Source organism: Eschscholzia californica, unplaced genomic scaffold (assembly GCF_041429995.1).
Source record: "Eschscholzia californica isolate CP2 unplaced genomic scaffold, dmEscCali1.0.p SCAF_5, whole genome shotgun sequence".
Taxonomy (NCBI): Eukaryota; Viridiplantae; Streptophyta; class Magnoliopsida; order Ranunculales; family Papaveraceae; genus Eschscholzia; species Eschscholzia californica.
The window spans coordinates 53,762,488-53,779,096 of record NW_028238472.1 but is presented as its reverse complement, the minus strand read 5'-3'; the positions used below and the strand labels follow the sequence as shown (position 1 = coordinate 53,779,096).

Here is a 16,609-nt window from a genome sequence, read left to right as displayed (position 1 = left end):
AGAGCTTAAGGAATCTGGGAAGAAAAGATGATACTTGAATGCTGGAAATTTTTTCCACGTTTAGGTTGGGACCCCTTTCGAGATTCAAAACAATTCTACGTTGACCGAAAAAATCAAGAAAAAGTTATTACTGTTTCCAAAATTCATCTTTCCAACGGTCAATATCATATAGATTTTTGGATTCAACAGATAAGGTTTTTGTCATGGAACAACATATGTACGAAAGAATTTATGATTCAATGCGATGCAATGGAGACTCATTGACGAATGGAAAAAATTCATAGACGATTGGACTACATTGAAAAGTATCTTCAGGTATGTTTTTCTTCCTTTGGATGAATATTTGTCATATGCAGAAACAAAGATTGAATCAATTAGACAGTTCTCCAACGTTACTTCGGTCACCGTGATCGATGATATGGAAGAAGAAGTTCTTGACAAAAGGAATAAAAAAATTTCATTGGAGGAAGAAGAAGAAGAAAGTAACTTCCCTTCATCACACCTAAACCTTATCCGTGATACGAAACAACCAGTCCGGACCAATTATTTGATTCATATGCAATTCCGAGAGAAGAAACTCTCGTTTCAAATCATAAAATTCTTCCACGTCAATTTGTGTCGTTTCTTTCACAAAGTTGAGAGGATTTTCTTCTAGAGAGAAAATCAGTTAACGATGAAGATGCATATGATAATAATTATAAAGAAACCCAACTAACTAAAGGAATCGAAGCTACAGAAAGATATTATTCGTCTAATATTCACTGGAAATTATGGTATGTCTGAGTATATTTTTTGGGAACTCCGTTGAACGATCTCAGATGAAGGTTGAGTCGGAGGATGACTTTTCTAATCACTCAAAGGATAAGATGATTGAACAACTTTATTATACTTCTTCACTCGACAAAGATAAAAGGTTATTCCGATACTTTGTTTGGAAACAAGGAATTCAAAATTTTAATCTTCCTTCGACAACGTCTTGTTCGACTATTCCTGATGCAATGTTATCATACTATAGAACGGGAAAAACGAGACAGAAAACGGTTGAAAATATAATAGTTACTGGTTTTGATGGTGATGGTAATTTATTTCCGTTGGCGTTTGGGGTAGAAAACAATGATATTTGGATGTGGTCGTTATCAGAATTTCATAAAGTTATTCTTGGACCTGGTGATAAATCCATGATTGTCGTCAACTACAATGGAGAAAAAAAGTAATTCGCACCTGAGGAGATTTCGAATGGTTAAGATGCCTGAAATTGTAGAGGCCTTTCTTGGTATATCAATAAAAATTGTTAGTTGTCAGTGTCCATGCTTACTTCAATGTTTCTAAACAACAAGAGACAAAAGATGTTGGTGTGATTGTTGGTCTTAATGTATTGAGATTCATCAATGAACCCACAACTGTTGTTATTGCTTACGGTTTTGATAAGAAAGCATCAACTGTTGGCGAGAAGCAGGTTTTGATCTTTGATCTTGGCGGTAATTTTAATGTCTCTCTGCTCACCATTGAAGAAGGTATTTTCGAAGTGAAAGCAACTGCTGGAGATAACCATCTTAGAGGAGAAGGTTTTGATAACATGATGGTGAATCTTTTTCTACAGGAATTCAAGAGGAAGCACAAGAAAGATATAAGTGAAAATTCTTTTCGAAGATTGAGAATAACTTGTGAGAGGGCAAAAAGGATGTTATCGTCAGCTGCCCAAACCACAATCAAGATTGATTCTTCATATGCGGGTGTTGATGTTTGTACCCCAATTACCCGTGCTAGGTTCGAGGAATTGACCATTGATCTCTTTAGGAAGTGTATGGAGCCACTTGAGAAGTGTTTGAGAATTTATAAGATGGATAAAAACAGTGTTCATAATATTGTTCTAACGGGTGATTTTGTCGCGAAGGACTTAGAGATTTTCATCACTACAAATAAATGGCGTATTAGGGACGGCCTAAAACCGTCCCTAAATGTTGTAAAACCGTCCTACTAATTATCAGAGACGGTTGTGCGTGTGTGGTTGCTACTGGCGTCACAGGTAGCTTTGGGGACTAATTTTGGGACGGTTTTTACCAGTCCCAGTTACATTGTCTGGGACGGTATGTATCTGTTCCAATTAGTTATTAGGACGCCTAAGCATCTGTCCATAAATGTTATTGGGGACGGATCTGACCCGTCCCTATCAGCAATTGGGGACGAAATTTGTTTATTACGACCCCACGAGAACACGTCCCTAGAAATTATTAAGGACGGTTTATATACCGTCACTAATTATTTAAAAATTTTGAAATCGGCTTCGTGTTTATTACTGATCCAGGCAATTCTGCCTATTGATATTACCTGCTATATAAAAAACGAATAACTTCATCCATTCCACATAAATTCTAAGAACAATGAAAAAATCTGTATTCTATTGAAATATATCAATCAAGCAAGTAACAACGTCAAAACTAAAACTTAACTTTCTAATATACGAAATAGAAAGTACTTTCAATAGTTCCAAGTTTTCATATGTCTAATCATAACATTACTTAGCAAACCATATAGCTATATACTAAAACTAGATCCATAGTCGTTCCGCTTAAAATCTCTGTATCCAAATGACATCCTCTGACATTCTCTTTATGTAGCAGCTTGATTCACGCACTGAAAAAACAACACATAATATAAATAAAAATGAATGAAAGATTATACATAAATATTTGCTTAACATATTAATACATTCAATATTAAAGTAAGCCAAGTTTAGAGTTTCAAAAAGTATAATATAATCTAACATGTAAGAACCTAATCAGTATAAGTATATACTACAAAGAATTCAAACAACAATAATCAAAATCAATGAAGTACTAGTTATCCGGTCTAGTTCAACAAGAAATCGATACGTTATAGGGAAGTGTGTTCTAACTCTCTAATTAGCATTCGATGTATAAAGATAACAAACATTCAGTAATTTGAGTGAATAAAGACAAAAGTGCAACATTAGATAGAAAAGAAAAATATGTCGTTCTTGTCATTCGAGCTCTAAGTTCAAATGCCTATTCATAAAACTTGTGGAAGATCATACACAATGCTTAAGAAATAGGTAAAAAATAGTTAAGAATATCAAAAATATCGAAGTAGAAGATCAAGGAAACATTTCAGTTTCATTTTCATAACAAACATGAAGTAACCAGCAATAACAATAAAAAGATACACAACTATTATATCTCTTAACTCTAATTTGCTTGATGGGCACTAAAATCTATTGTTGTCACTTTTGTGATGAAGCACAAACTTTCTAGTAGGTCTATTGGTTACTCTTTTCTTCTCGTTACATACTTCATTGAACCCAATGATGTACTATTTCATCAAGTTTAACTCAAGAAGAAACCAATAAGTTATAGGAACGAAGATCACCTCATTTTAATCGCGATGGGTGTTTGAATTTGTACTAGTAGGAGAACTTCCAAATGAGAAGTTAGGTATAGAAGTGTGTGCCTGCAAAAGACATATATGAACTTTTACTATGGCATCTTGTAACACTAAATCCAATGAAATTACAATGCAATAATTTATATACGTATCTAATTTTGAAGCTTCATAGGATTTCTTTCAATGTGTTAGTAAGCGACTATATATGCATGTTAATCAATATAAAACAATAAATTACAAGTGCTCCTTACATACTAGTAACTAGTTCAACAACTTTGCAATATCAACATTTTATTTTTGGCAATGATTCTCCAATATTCCCTAACTAATGGATCTATGACAAAACATTAAAATAAATTCAGCTTCCTTAAATAATCAATTGAATACCATTAACTCACTTAATATAATCTGCCAAAAAGAGATTTACCTTTCGAAAATCGCTACGAATATATTTATTATTGCCAAAACAAACCGATGCGCCTAATCTACAAGCCCACAAAAAGATACTACCTTCAGTAAGTGATCAAGAACTGCATAAAACCAACAAAAGAAGAAAAAATATCTAATATATCTCGGTAAAACCAACAGAGACATGGGTTTTTGAATGATCACTCTGCTTATCAATCACCTATTAGTTCTCTTCAAAATCCAAACTTGAATCAATGTCTGGGTCTTCCTGGAAGTTCATCATCTACTTGTGGTTTATACAATAATACCCCTCCATGAATGAGACAAAAAACCTACTTCTGATAAGAGTCCTTGTTTAAATAAAAAAAACAACACTCTAGCGGAAACTAGATAAGCAAGTGCTTCAAAATGTACTTGTTTCTATTTATAAAAAATGAAAGTATAATATAATAGAAACCAAGTTCAACCAGAACTCTCCAAAAGTTCATGATGTATTCGACACACGTCACTAATGTCTCTTTTTACATAGTTATGGGGCACGGGGTAAATATGATTAAGAATCTGATGCCGTGGCTGCTAAAGAAGTTTGTTGTTAATGCTAAAGTTAGAAAACATGGAAACTCATTACGATGTATCCGTTTCAGATATGCATGTTAGACTCATTTATAATCTAAATGACTTTAAAATAGACTATGATACGCAAAGGTCATACACGATAATGAAATGCCACAGGTAGTCCAACAAACTTTAACACGTCCCGAAATGCAGGATTGAAATATCTTGAAAGCTACAGTGACATAAAGATGTCAACCGACGGTTAAAAGAAAAATCTGAAAGTTGAAACAACTATTAAAAGTTTAGGACCAACAATTTTCCAATATAACCAACAACGTTATAAAGGTTCTTCCACGTGCACCAATTATCGTAACTGTATTTTCCGTACATAATAGCTTTTTACAACTTGTTCGTAACGGACTTAAGAGTAAGGACGCCCAAGTCGTCATTGTTCCCAACGGAAAGAACAAGTAAGAGTTACCAAATGAACAAGAAAGGGGACCCAATTAGGTGAACCATCTAACCCTGGTTTTCTTTATACTGAATTAGGTAAAACTACAAATCATCCTATTTACCTTCAATGGAGAACAAGATTATACTACTACAGAAGAATCATTGAATCTCCGAACCTAGAGTGCCCTAATCAGACCTAAACATAATTTTTTTTATCAGTGAGAATGCAAATATTAGGGTTTCAATTTCATATTTTCTCAAGGAAACATAAACAAAATCAATTGAGTAAATTTAGGTCATGAAATTTGTCAAAATTATCTAAACCCAAATCACAAAAATTCATCAATTTCAATACACAATATGAAGTTCATCACTGTTCTTTAAAACCTATCTCAGGAAGATTGAAAAAGAAAAAATAGGTAGACAGAGAAAGACCTGATTTCCCTTGTTTGAGCAGAAGAGGGATTTGTTCCTCTTGACTGATTTATTTAATATCTCTTTCACCCGACTCCTGATTTCCCTCTCTTGCGCTTTCTCTCTCGCAGCCGTTCTCTCATCTTCTCACTCGCAGCCGTTCTCTCATCTTCTCTCTCGCGTTCTCTCTCTAACTGTTAGGGTTGGACGTGGGGAAATAACGTCGGACACCAACGTAATTTTTAGAAAAGAATTTTGGCACAAAGATTTGGCGCAAAAATTTCCCGCGTCTATACTTAGATTTAATATGTTTTTCCTTAATAACACAATATTAGGGACACAATAATAAAAAGTCCCTATTATTGGCTTATTAGGGACCAACTGATAAGCCTATTTTTTGTAGTGCATGGCTATGACAGATAACAACTTAGTTGCGTTAGTTGAAGAGCATTTCTCTTTTGTTATCGATCTCTTCTGTCGTTCGATGAGAATTACAAAGGCATATGATCTTATGCAAGAGATTGGTGTAGACGTTGATACCCGTCACATGTTCGATAAATTGATCCTTCGAGTTCTTCACACGACAACTTATGTTAGAGTTTTAGTTTATACGCTTCACGAAGATGAATGTGGAAATATAATTCAAGTTGTTCTTAGGTGGGAAGAAACAGAAAGAGTGATGAAGTGGATGAAGAAATTCAAGTTTGATTTTTTCATAGAGTGTTATGTGGTGTTTGTAATCTTCCTCATCAAACTAAAATATGACGGGAGCTGTAACAGTTTATTGGAAGTCTCTTTTCTACAATTACTTTTGCAATATTCTTTGCAATATGGGATTGAAGCTAGTGATTTAGTCCAAGTGGTTGTCCTTCGAACACAATGCAACTTTCGTGCAAAGTGGGAATTAAGGATCGCATTGTTGATTCTCACTGGAGGGCAAGTTTGTTCTCGGACTGAGAGTATGATGGAGACCACCAACATGGGCCTCAAGGCCAAGTCATTAGGCTTCACGACCGAACTAGTTGGAGGGCCTCATGGTCAAGTCCATTAGGGTTAGAGTTTAGAAGTTTCTATGTTTTAGTATTTCCTACTAAGTATAGGTTTAGAAGTTTCTATGTTTGAGTATCTTTGATATTTAGGAATCCCAGTTTGAGTCAATATAGAAGTGTCTAAGTTTCTATAAAAGGAAGTCAGGTTTGTCTTTGTTATTCAGATAAGAGAATATTATCAATCAAGTTTATTATTAATAGATTTATCGTTTTGTTCTTTACTTTATCAGTTTATTTACGTATTTTCTCAGCTTATTTACATATTTTATCATTGTTATAATGGTGGATTCCATTACTTTTACGCTTCCGCAACAATCTACATTATCATATTAAATTTGTGGAAATCCGACTAAAAACTAATTGGCAATGTGCACTACAAAAGTCGGGGCTTTTTGTGACGGATTATTTTCGACGGAATTTTAAAGCCGTCGTAAAAAATCACTATTTTCGACGGATTCGTATAGTTCCGTCAAGAAAATTGAGAAATTCCGACGGATTTCCTCTTTTACCGTCGGAAAAACATGCGCGACAGGCAACAAAAATTTGTGGGACGAAAAAGTATTTCCGCCGGTACTTGATTCCGTCGGAAATATTGGTATTCCGACAACTTTTTTTTCATTTTGCGTCGAAAAAAGGCTTGCCTGAAAAATATTTCCCTGCCGCGAAAAATTTCCGCCAAATTCTCATAGAATTTTTCCGGGAAAATGATTTTCGACAGAATTAGTTCCGTCGAAATAAAAAGCCCTAAACAATATCTACCCCTTTCAACTCTGATTTTCTTGCAAAGAAGCTTTCTCTCAATTTAAACAATCTTCTTAGACTTATTAGACTGTCAATATATAGTCTTATTTAGACTTCTAGTTGGGGCAGAGGGTGGAGGCACTAAATCTAATGTGTGTTATTTGTTGATTTCCTGTGTTGACCCTCTTCCTCTCTTTTTATCCTTAAAAGCTTCCAACTTTAAGTTTATAAGCTTCTACACTTAGTAGTATTACAAGAATGTTGGTACAAAAGTTCATGAGATTAATTTTCACAGACAAGTTAATTTTGAAGACGTGTGGTTTTGTTTTTGTATCACCGGTAACCTAAAACAAAGGTCACATAACTCTTTCACTACACATAAGTACTTGTATGAATTCAATTTCCTCTTTGTCCTCTTAAACTTGATTCTTTTCTTAAAGATTGGTCGATCAGCAATTCTAAAAAGTTACCTTGCCCTCATATTAAATGAGGAAGTTGTTTGAAGAATCCGTGCTTCATAAGGGCAGTTGTCAACATGTGTGACTTCTTTTTATCGGATAAGAATTCGTGTAAGTTGTAACCTTTTCTTGCTAGAATATTGTAAATCAAGACTTTTCAGCTTCCTTTTTGTTGTATTTGGTGTGTTTTCAATCTTAAAAGTCATTCCCATATTTGGTTGTTTTAGCTTTGCTTACAGACAGTTTGATGTGAACTGATTTGAATGTTTTTTTAGTGTAGCGATATGATCCTAAATACGAAGCAACCAAATTGCACTTTGAGGACCTGGCAAGACGATATGGGAATCCTGGTATTGTGCTCAATCTAATTAAGGTTTATTTTTATGTCCATTCCAACGTCTCTCGTCCCCTCTGATAATCATTGTCATTACTAATTTTCTAATCATATTATTTGTTGTACATGGGGCATCTTTTGAGTATACTTATACTCCGACTGTCCTACTGTTCGTTGCTTGATTTTAATAAATTTGCATGATTTATCATTTATAATTAGTTAATGTTTCAAGTACTTAAAGCCCAGGCCTAAAGTCGTCTTTAAAAATTATGGGGTTGCAGACTGCTGAAAAAGACCTAGAGAAATGATGCTACGGCGTGATTTTGCTAGTGCAGTTGGTTATCTCAACCAGATTTTATCAGAAGAACACCTGAAATTTATTCAATGGGTGTTGTTGCAAGTGAAGCGCCGCATTTGACTAGTTTTTACTACAGTGGGAAGTCCACAAATGTCAAAAAGAAAGCAAGATTCTCTCAGTCGAACAAGTACAACCAGGTAATTATAGCTTCATTTTATTATTGAAGCAGTCTTGGTCAAGCCACAAAGTTGAAAAGCCTCTCAAATTTTCTAACCCTACATTCTAATTTATAACTTACTAAATTCATTTTGTATATATGTTAATGCAGTTACCATCACAACTCATATTGTTTAGGGTGCTGAATGGAATATCAATTGGACGCTTGATTTTAGCTTCGGTTTAACTCGGTTTGTTTTATTGTTTACATTATTGACTTTGTTATCTAACGGTGTACTTTTATGGAACCAATAGTATTGGAATCTTAGACCTTTATAATGAAATATTCACTAGTTTTAATTTCTTATTCTTGTGAAGATGACCATTTTCAATTACTTTTTGGTTTAGTTATGCAGTTTGTAGATGAATGCAGGTTGTATGTTATTTTGTCATCAGATTTGTATTGTTTAATTGCTAATGCTCCTGCTGGCCTAGCAGTAGCAGTGAAAATAGGAATATCAATATTTGCTAAAAAAAAGTACCCTATTTCCGACGGAGTTAATGAAAAGACCCGTCAGAAATAACTGGAGGTATGTTATTTTAAAATGTTCTTTTCCGACGGCATATTGCAATATCCGTCAGAAATATTATATTGTCCGTCGCCTCGTTTTGTCGGAAAAAGTATTTCCGTCGCCTCTTTTTACGTCCACTTTCTGACGGTTAGGTTCCGTCGGAAATAACTATTTCCGACAGATTTCCCCATATTTTCGACGGCTTTAATCCGTCACAAATAGACTTCATTTTTGTAGTGGTGTGCGGGGGTCATTGACGTTATTTACTTTGTCAGGAGAGTTCCCTTTATTCATGTAGGTCAATTTTTACATAATGCATATGGATCCCAAGGGGATGCCATTTTGTAACATCATAATTGACTATGTAAGTGGTTTCATGTTGTAGAATTTAACTACCAAGGCAAGCTAGTAGTGGTTTCATGTTGTAGAATTTGCAGTATTTGGTTTAGCAGTGACTTGCTCACCAAGTCACACTCGGTTTCACGCTTTCGTTGCTTAGCTAGCAAACTCTAGATGCTTTTCAACACCGCATCGTGAGTTTGAGGGAGGATGTTAGAATAATATATGTAATAGTTAGGGGTTGTTTAGTAATTTGCCCTTCAAGGGCCTTTTAGTCTTTAACTTTACTATACATATGTTATGTTGTAAAACATAAAATGAACGAATGAGAGTCATAGCCTCCACAATGTTTTTCCTCTTCCTTCTTCTTTATGATTATTGTTATATATCGAAAACATTGCTTGTGTAGATTAAGTTTAACTCGTCTGTGAGATGCAATTCCATCAAAATGAAATCAACATCCAAGATAATAGACCATATTTCATATTAATACGACGGTTAGTAGAGATTTTTGCTCACATTGCACGAACCTAGTTATACACATGGAGATGATCGAACAATGAAGTTTAGTGACGGTTAGTTTAAGGTGCGAACTTTCTTGACAAGTACACCAACATAGTAACCCACAAGTAAAGCATCCTAAGAAAGAAATGTTGGGAGTGCAACAATGGCGTATATGGACCCTCTTTGTGTCTCTTCACACACACACACACACACACACACACACAAAAGCATGTGTGGTTTGTTTTTTTTTTTTTTTGAGAAATCGACTACGTTTTACGTTATTAGTTACAAGGCATTGATACATCACGAAGATGTGATAAACACGATAACCGCCTAAGTTAAACCATGAAAGAGGCCTCAAGCCCAACAAGATGAAAGAGGCCTAAAGCCCGACAAATTTATTACATAATTTATACTAATAATAACCCAAATTCAATATTCCACGGATTTGCACTTCCGGTGGATTGAACCTGGGACTTCTGCATTGCAGAGTAATGCACTGACCAACTGGGCTACCAGTTGTTGGCTCATGTGTGGTTTGTTAGCTAGGTTTCGACTTATTGTTTTTCCTTTCAGGTGCTATACTTGGCATTAAAAAAGTGCTACAACTTCAGTCTTGACGATCTCGACGTCGTTGCAAATGGGTATTCTCGATTTAAAAGTTATCTAGAGGATGAACCAGGTAAGGTTGCTATAGACCATTAGAGAGTGAGATCAATTAACATTTTCACTCTAGTTGATGGGTTCGTTAGAACTCAATTATTTGTCGTCAATTTCCGTTTGTTAGTCGTTGATTATGATAAACTAATGGACAGGAACAACCCAAAAAGAAAGAAAAAAGAGCATAATTTGGTGCCAAGTGAATTGATTCATGCAACAAAAATTAGTTTTGGAACTATGTTGCAGTAGAAATATCTCAAAGGGGTGAATTGTAGTGACGACCACTTTTCAGGGACTTAGAAATGAAAAGATCAAAGTTATCCCAACCTACTCACGTGGATGTATGGTGATGACGTCACCGTGGCCATTGAAATAGATTTACCCTCTCTGTTGAAATTAAAAGGGTCCCACCATCCATCATATCACTTTGTGGGTATGATTCATATTTATCCAACTTATTTAATTGACCCAGCCTCATTCTCCAACGAGATTCCTGGATGGGTTTGTTAGTGAAATTTTGAACCCTAATTTAATCGACCAAGGGGGAGATATAAAGGGTAGTTGGGAAGCAGAAAAGAAGGTATCTCTAGAGTTGAAAACAGGAGAAGTTGGCCGAGACTTACATTATTTGTGAGCAGGACTTGAGTACAAAATCGGGTAGCAAAGGAGGAGCAAATGAACTAAGAGTTTCGGTGATATTTTTTATTGTACTTCTCTTTTGTTATCATTCTGTGACTATGACCATGATTATTGTACTCATGGGTTTCTAATCCTCCATCTAGAGAAGATGATGAAACCCATGAGATTGCTTTTAGAGATACAGTAATAAATTAATCCGATACTTTATTGTTCTTCATGTATTGATTTCCACTTAGTATTTATTATTTAAATTAATTTTTCATTACTCATGCTTTTAGATTTGATATATCATGCTTAGATTAAGTCTTTGATGGTCTATTCTTATTTGTTTGATGAGTAATAGTTAAACTATTTTAAATGTTAAAACGATAGTGGATATAAAGCTAAGACTGTTTTAAAGAAAATATTTTCCGGACTTTAGACATATCATATTCTATAGTTTGAGTGATAAAAAAGTGTTTGCTTAATTTGTTAGATGTTCTTTCTAAGTATTTCGTGGGTGGATTCAAAATCTCTAGGTTTTTTCCGTATTGATTTTCTTTCAATCATTTATTATTTTCGCTTTGTTATTTAACTTTATCATCAAAACGATTTCGAAGTTTCTTATTCACTAGTTTAAGATTAAAATATAGTTTCGACTTGTCTTCGTGGGATCGACCCGTACTTGCTAGGTCTACACTACATAGACCCGTGCACTTGCGGTTTTTATTACAAAATACGGGTTTATTTTAGCCTATTATTTAGGTTAGTATAAATACGCATCACTAGTTAAAACTTATATCATTTTTTCGAATTGGATAATGCAGAATGCAGGTCACTTGGGAAAAGAAGATTACCATACTTTACTGGCAAACTCATAAATCTAAATGCTATTCCACTATATGAGAGAGTATGATAGAGGAAACAACGTCGAAATCTAGCAGATCAAATATATATTCCAAAACCTTTTGTTTTGATTATTTAGATTGTTCTTCAATGTACATGCAATTTTGTTTGAAGTGTTTGAGTCTTAGTTGTATCTAATACACAAAACATAATTATTTTGAAAATTAAGTAATGCATGACAATACAACTCTCTTTATCTCTTGCTATTGTTAACGCAGAAGCAGCGATGCCAAAAACCTGATATCCGTCAGACAATAAAATCCTCCCGTAAATTACTGTTAGAGATATCTGTGTAGCCCGCCATTGAAGTTTTTATAGTTGAAAATTTTCATTTTGTTGAGATCGGGCGAAGAATATTTTATTCATTTTCTTAATAGATATAAACTACAAATAATAAAGATGAAAGTAAAAATCTACTTACTACTAAAAGGGATGAGGTCCCAGTACACTAGAGAGGGTCCTTTTACCACGTAACAAAAGAATTTTGCCAGCCCAAGATTTCTTACGATCTTTCACCAAAAAAAAAAAAATCCTAAGTAAATGTGAAATTTAGTTATTTCCTCAAGAGGGCGATTATTATTCTTTAAACAAGGACGTCATCACTAATGTCAGTCATATCTGGTTCCAAAAATGATGCTATGCCCGGGAATCTCTCCCGGCCGAATCCTGGCACACATATCTGGCGTGCCACATATGTGCTCTCAATTACCCGTCACTGAGGGGGGTAAACTCAATTACCAATTAGTGACGAGGGGGTAAGCTCAAAAAACCCATTGCTTTAAGCTAATTTTGTGTTGTCCTCCTACATTTTGTTTATTTTTAAATTGCCCCCACTTATGCACCTTTTTTTTTATATATTATTTTTCTTGTAGTTCAAATTTTACTATTTCTTTTCTCTTTACATTTCATCCAAACTATACTTTATGTTATATTTTCGTCAGACTGATGTTAGATACTGATACTCGTATTATAATCTAGGTTACAAAGATTTAAAAAAAAATAAAATTATGTAATACTAGTAAACCCTTTTTGATTTTGTAACGTTTTTAAAACCTGAAGGAAGTGTTGAACTTCGGAAAGCTTTGGATTTCTATATCTGTTCTGAAAGTGATGTCTTTGTTCCTGTCATTTTTCCTTTGTTGAACTTGAACCAGTCTTCTCGTTCATACCCACCAAAGCTTCCTTGATCATCTACATAACCCCTAAAAGTTAAACACACAAAAGAATGTGAGAATGTTGGTTTCATAAGATAGGGAAGCCCTTGTTTACGATTAAAAGAAATATGGGGGCCAAACTCAAAAAGCAACCAAAATCTATACTATTAAAACAGGTCAGTCCGTTATCCAGGGGATAAGACTGACCATTTTATTTTAGAGATTTGGTTGGAAACACATCCGACGGATGACATAAAATCTTTTTTTATGTAAATAGACTAAAAAGAGAAGGGTAGATATGTAAATCAGTCAAAATTGGTTAGAATAACTACCCACAGATTTCTCTCCTGTTTTTTCCCACGGATTGCATATTAGAAATTATCAATTTTCTCCACTTATAAAATCGTGGGAGATCTAAATAACTAACCCACTCTCCCATATCTTCATATTTTCTCTCTCAACCACCTAACTATTTCACTTAAAATCTACTAAGGGAAATTAATGTAATTTATGTTGTAATTTAAATTTATTTTTCCCCTCCTCATAGGCGTTAACCAAGAGGGATCATAAGATAGGGAAGTCCTTGTTTACGATTAAAAGAAATATGGGGGCTTTTAACCTCCCCATCTTCAAAAGAAAGAAGAAAGAAGAAGAATATGGTTTTTTTTTTGTTGAAATGAAGAAGAATATGGTTAGTAGAAGAAAGATTACTTCCAAAGGTAATATAGGTGGAGGAAGAGGTATTATTACTACTACTGCTAGCAATATATCATCATCATCATCAAATTCTACTTCTTTTGGTATTGGTAGATGTACTACTACTAGTGATAATAATAATTATTGGAGAAGGATCAAAGAAGGCCCAAAATTGTTCCCAACAAATGGTTATGTTTATGTTAATGGTGTTATTTATTGGTATCCTGGTAATTGTCCTACTAAATCGTTTGTGCTAGGAGAATTTTTTCTGGCATTTGATGTAGGAAGTGAGAAATTTAGAACAATCACAATCCCTCATTTCATTCTTCGTGACATTCACATTCCTGATGACAATTCCAAATTCGATAATATCAGTAAATTATTTGAAGTGAATGGGAATTTAGCTATGGTAGTTCAACTGGACAGTCAGACGTTTAAGATGTATTTATATAAAGATGGTAACAAGTACAAAGAGGAGGAAAAGACCAATAAAATGTCTAATGCTGGTTCTTCTTGTACGAAGAGTGAAATAAGGAGAGAAAAGAAGAGAAGATCGAGAGAGAACAACAAAAGATGGAGTGAAGTACAATCACATTGCCTTTCCAAATGGGAAATGACCATCGTGTTAAATTTCATACTTTCTTAGAGCATCTCTAATGCAACACTCAAATGGAAAAAACTTAGAGTGCCACCTAGGATTTTTTGAGTTTTTTGTAAAAAACTCTCTCCAATGCAACACTCAATTTGGATCTCAAAATGACGTGGCATCATTTAATATTGAGATATCTCAAGAAGAAACTCAATATTTGAGATTTCTTTTGAGGATCTCAATTGGCCACTCAACATTAAAAGCAAATCTAACCATCTAATAAATGACACCTAAGTTATTTTTAGGTTTTTAGAGTGTTGCATTGGAGATGTCTTTTGAATTGAGGATCTTAACATTGACATCTAAGAGCATCTCCAATGCAAAACTCAAAAAAATCTCTATTCGTCCTATTTGTCGAATTCCAATTAAGATTCTCACTCATAGGTGGCGAAAATAGAGTTTCTCAATTCTTGTATGTCTCCAATGCAAAACTCTAAACTTGTTTTTTTTTACTTATGTGGCATGGTTATTTTTGTAAAAAAATAATTAGTTATTTTGGAAACATACGAATACTTGATTTCGATTGGTTGAAATTTAGATATTGATGAGTTGGACAATTAGAGATATCTCAAGAGGACACTCTAGAAATAGAGTGTCCTCTTGAGATATCTCTATTCCACCCTCGACACATCATCTTTGAGATTCTAATTGAGTTTTGCATTGGAGATGATTTGTTAAGAAAAACTTAGAAAATCCTATGTGGCACTTCAAGTTTCTAAGATTGAGTTTTGCATTGGAGATGCTCTAAGAAAGAGAAACTCAATTGAGCCTTGACACATAGGACAATTTGAGTTTTTTTTGAGTTTTGCATTGGAGATGCTCTTAGGATCAGACGACAAGATTTTCATAACGTCATCTATTTTGGGTATGGAGAAAAAGAAATGTGTGTCTGTTTATTGTTACATTTGAAAGAAGTTTAGTTTGTCAGAAGTGGATGTAAGTGAAATCCCGCCTTCGATTCCCCAATTGTGCCCTCAAAGTTTTTTTACTACTTTCTCTGAAAGTCATTTGTCCATTGACTCACAATGCTCTCGAGCACGGCCTTAGCAGGGAGATCAACTTCACGAAACTTTATTTGCCTTTTTCTTAAACTTATGTTTGCATTATTTTTGTTTCATGTAAGCTTGGTAGTTCAAGAAAAAATTTGGATTGATTGATCTGTTTTCTTATTATCAATTACATTACTCAATAAAAAATTTATCACATAGCTTTGGGGCGTTAGGGAGAATGGGAGATCAACCATGGTGATAGCGCGTGATATTACTTAGTCTAGCTAAACTGTGGGAGACGGTTTGGTGTCAATACAAACATCTATATCTATATAATAAAACAGAAGGGGAAACGATGACTGGGACAAACATCTTTTTTTAATAAAGGATATTGTCTAGAAGCACTTCTCAAAATTTAAAATATAGTCCTTCGTAGAAATAAAGTTACCTATTTGAAAAACAATAATCATTTTTTTCTTAGAAATAAAATAACTAATTTAAGAATAAAAAAACAAGGTAAATTTCAAGGGTTAAAAGAGAAATTAAAATCTCTCTCTTTGAATAAAATAATAACTAATTTAAGAGAAATGAAACAAAAAAATAATACAAAAAATAATAGCTAATAAAAATCTCTCTCTCAATAAAATATAACAATAAATTTCGTAACATTTGATTAATACAAGTGTTTGTGCCCTAAGGCACAAGATGTACCCTAGTATAAACAAAAACGAGTGGGAGACTGTTTGGTGTCAATACAAACATATAAACAAAAACGAGATCGGCCGATGATAGTAGTGATCTAAAATCTATTATATAAAACAGAATGATGAGTGCCGACTGGGACAAAGTCTTTAACAAAACCAAAGACAAACCAAGAGATAAATCTGGCCGTCAATCTCAAATGTAACCGTTAAAAAATTTCACCTTTAAATCTCACCCTTGAAAATGCAGATATGCAGGTTACTAATCTTTGGGGAAAATTAATTCTCTTCATCGTCCCACCATCTCCCGTCCAAATATTCTCGAATCAGTTCTCTTCGTCGATTTCAGCCGAGAATCCCATAATCTTCCAGTTCCTAGCGTAAAAATCTCTCAACCCCAAAAATAATTGTTCCTAACCCTAGAAATAATGGTTAATCCCATAATTCCATCATTGAACATGGTGAATCCACTTTAAAACTATGGAAAGCTGGAGATTTCATCATTGAGTTCCCTTCATGCGGTGAGTTATATTGAGTTTTCTTTCGAGTTATT

The 16,609-nt window shown here is 34.2% G+C and overlaps 2 long non-coding RNA genes across 3 annotated transcripts; one reads left to right on the top strand and one right to left on the bottom strand.

The window, feature by feature from the left end:
* Nucleotides 1-2,382: 2,382 nt before the first annotated feature.
* LOC147540699 (uncharacterized) lies at nucleotides 2,383-5,443 on the bottom strand. The gene is made up of 4 exons (XR_015225746.1): nucleotides 5,254-5,443; nucleotides 3,830-3,887; nucleotides 3,388-3,468; nucleotides 2,383-2,634 (listed from the first exon to the last, which is right to left on the bottom strand). It is a non-coding gene; the product is annotated as an uncharacterized LOC147540699 (long non-coding RNA).
* Nucleotides 5,444-7,479: 2,036 nt separating this feature from the next.
* LOC147540698 (uncharacterized) lies at nucleotides 7,480-8,586 on the top strand. 2 transcript variants are annotated; one of them, XR_015226352.1, is made up of 4 exons: nucleotides 7,480-7,591; nucleotides 7,756-7,830; nucleotides 8,096-8,309; nucleotides 8,441-8,586. It is a non-coding gene; the product is annotated as an uncharacterized LOC147540698 (long non-coding RNA). The 2 variants fall into 2 exon arrangements; XR_015226351.1 differs by having other exon boundaries at nucleotides 7,756-7,853.
* Nucleotides 8,587-16,609: the final 8,023 nt, after the last annotated feature.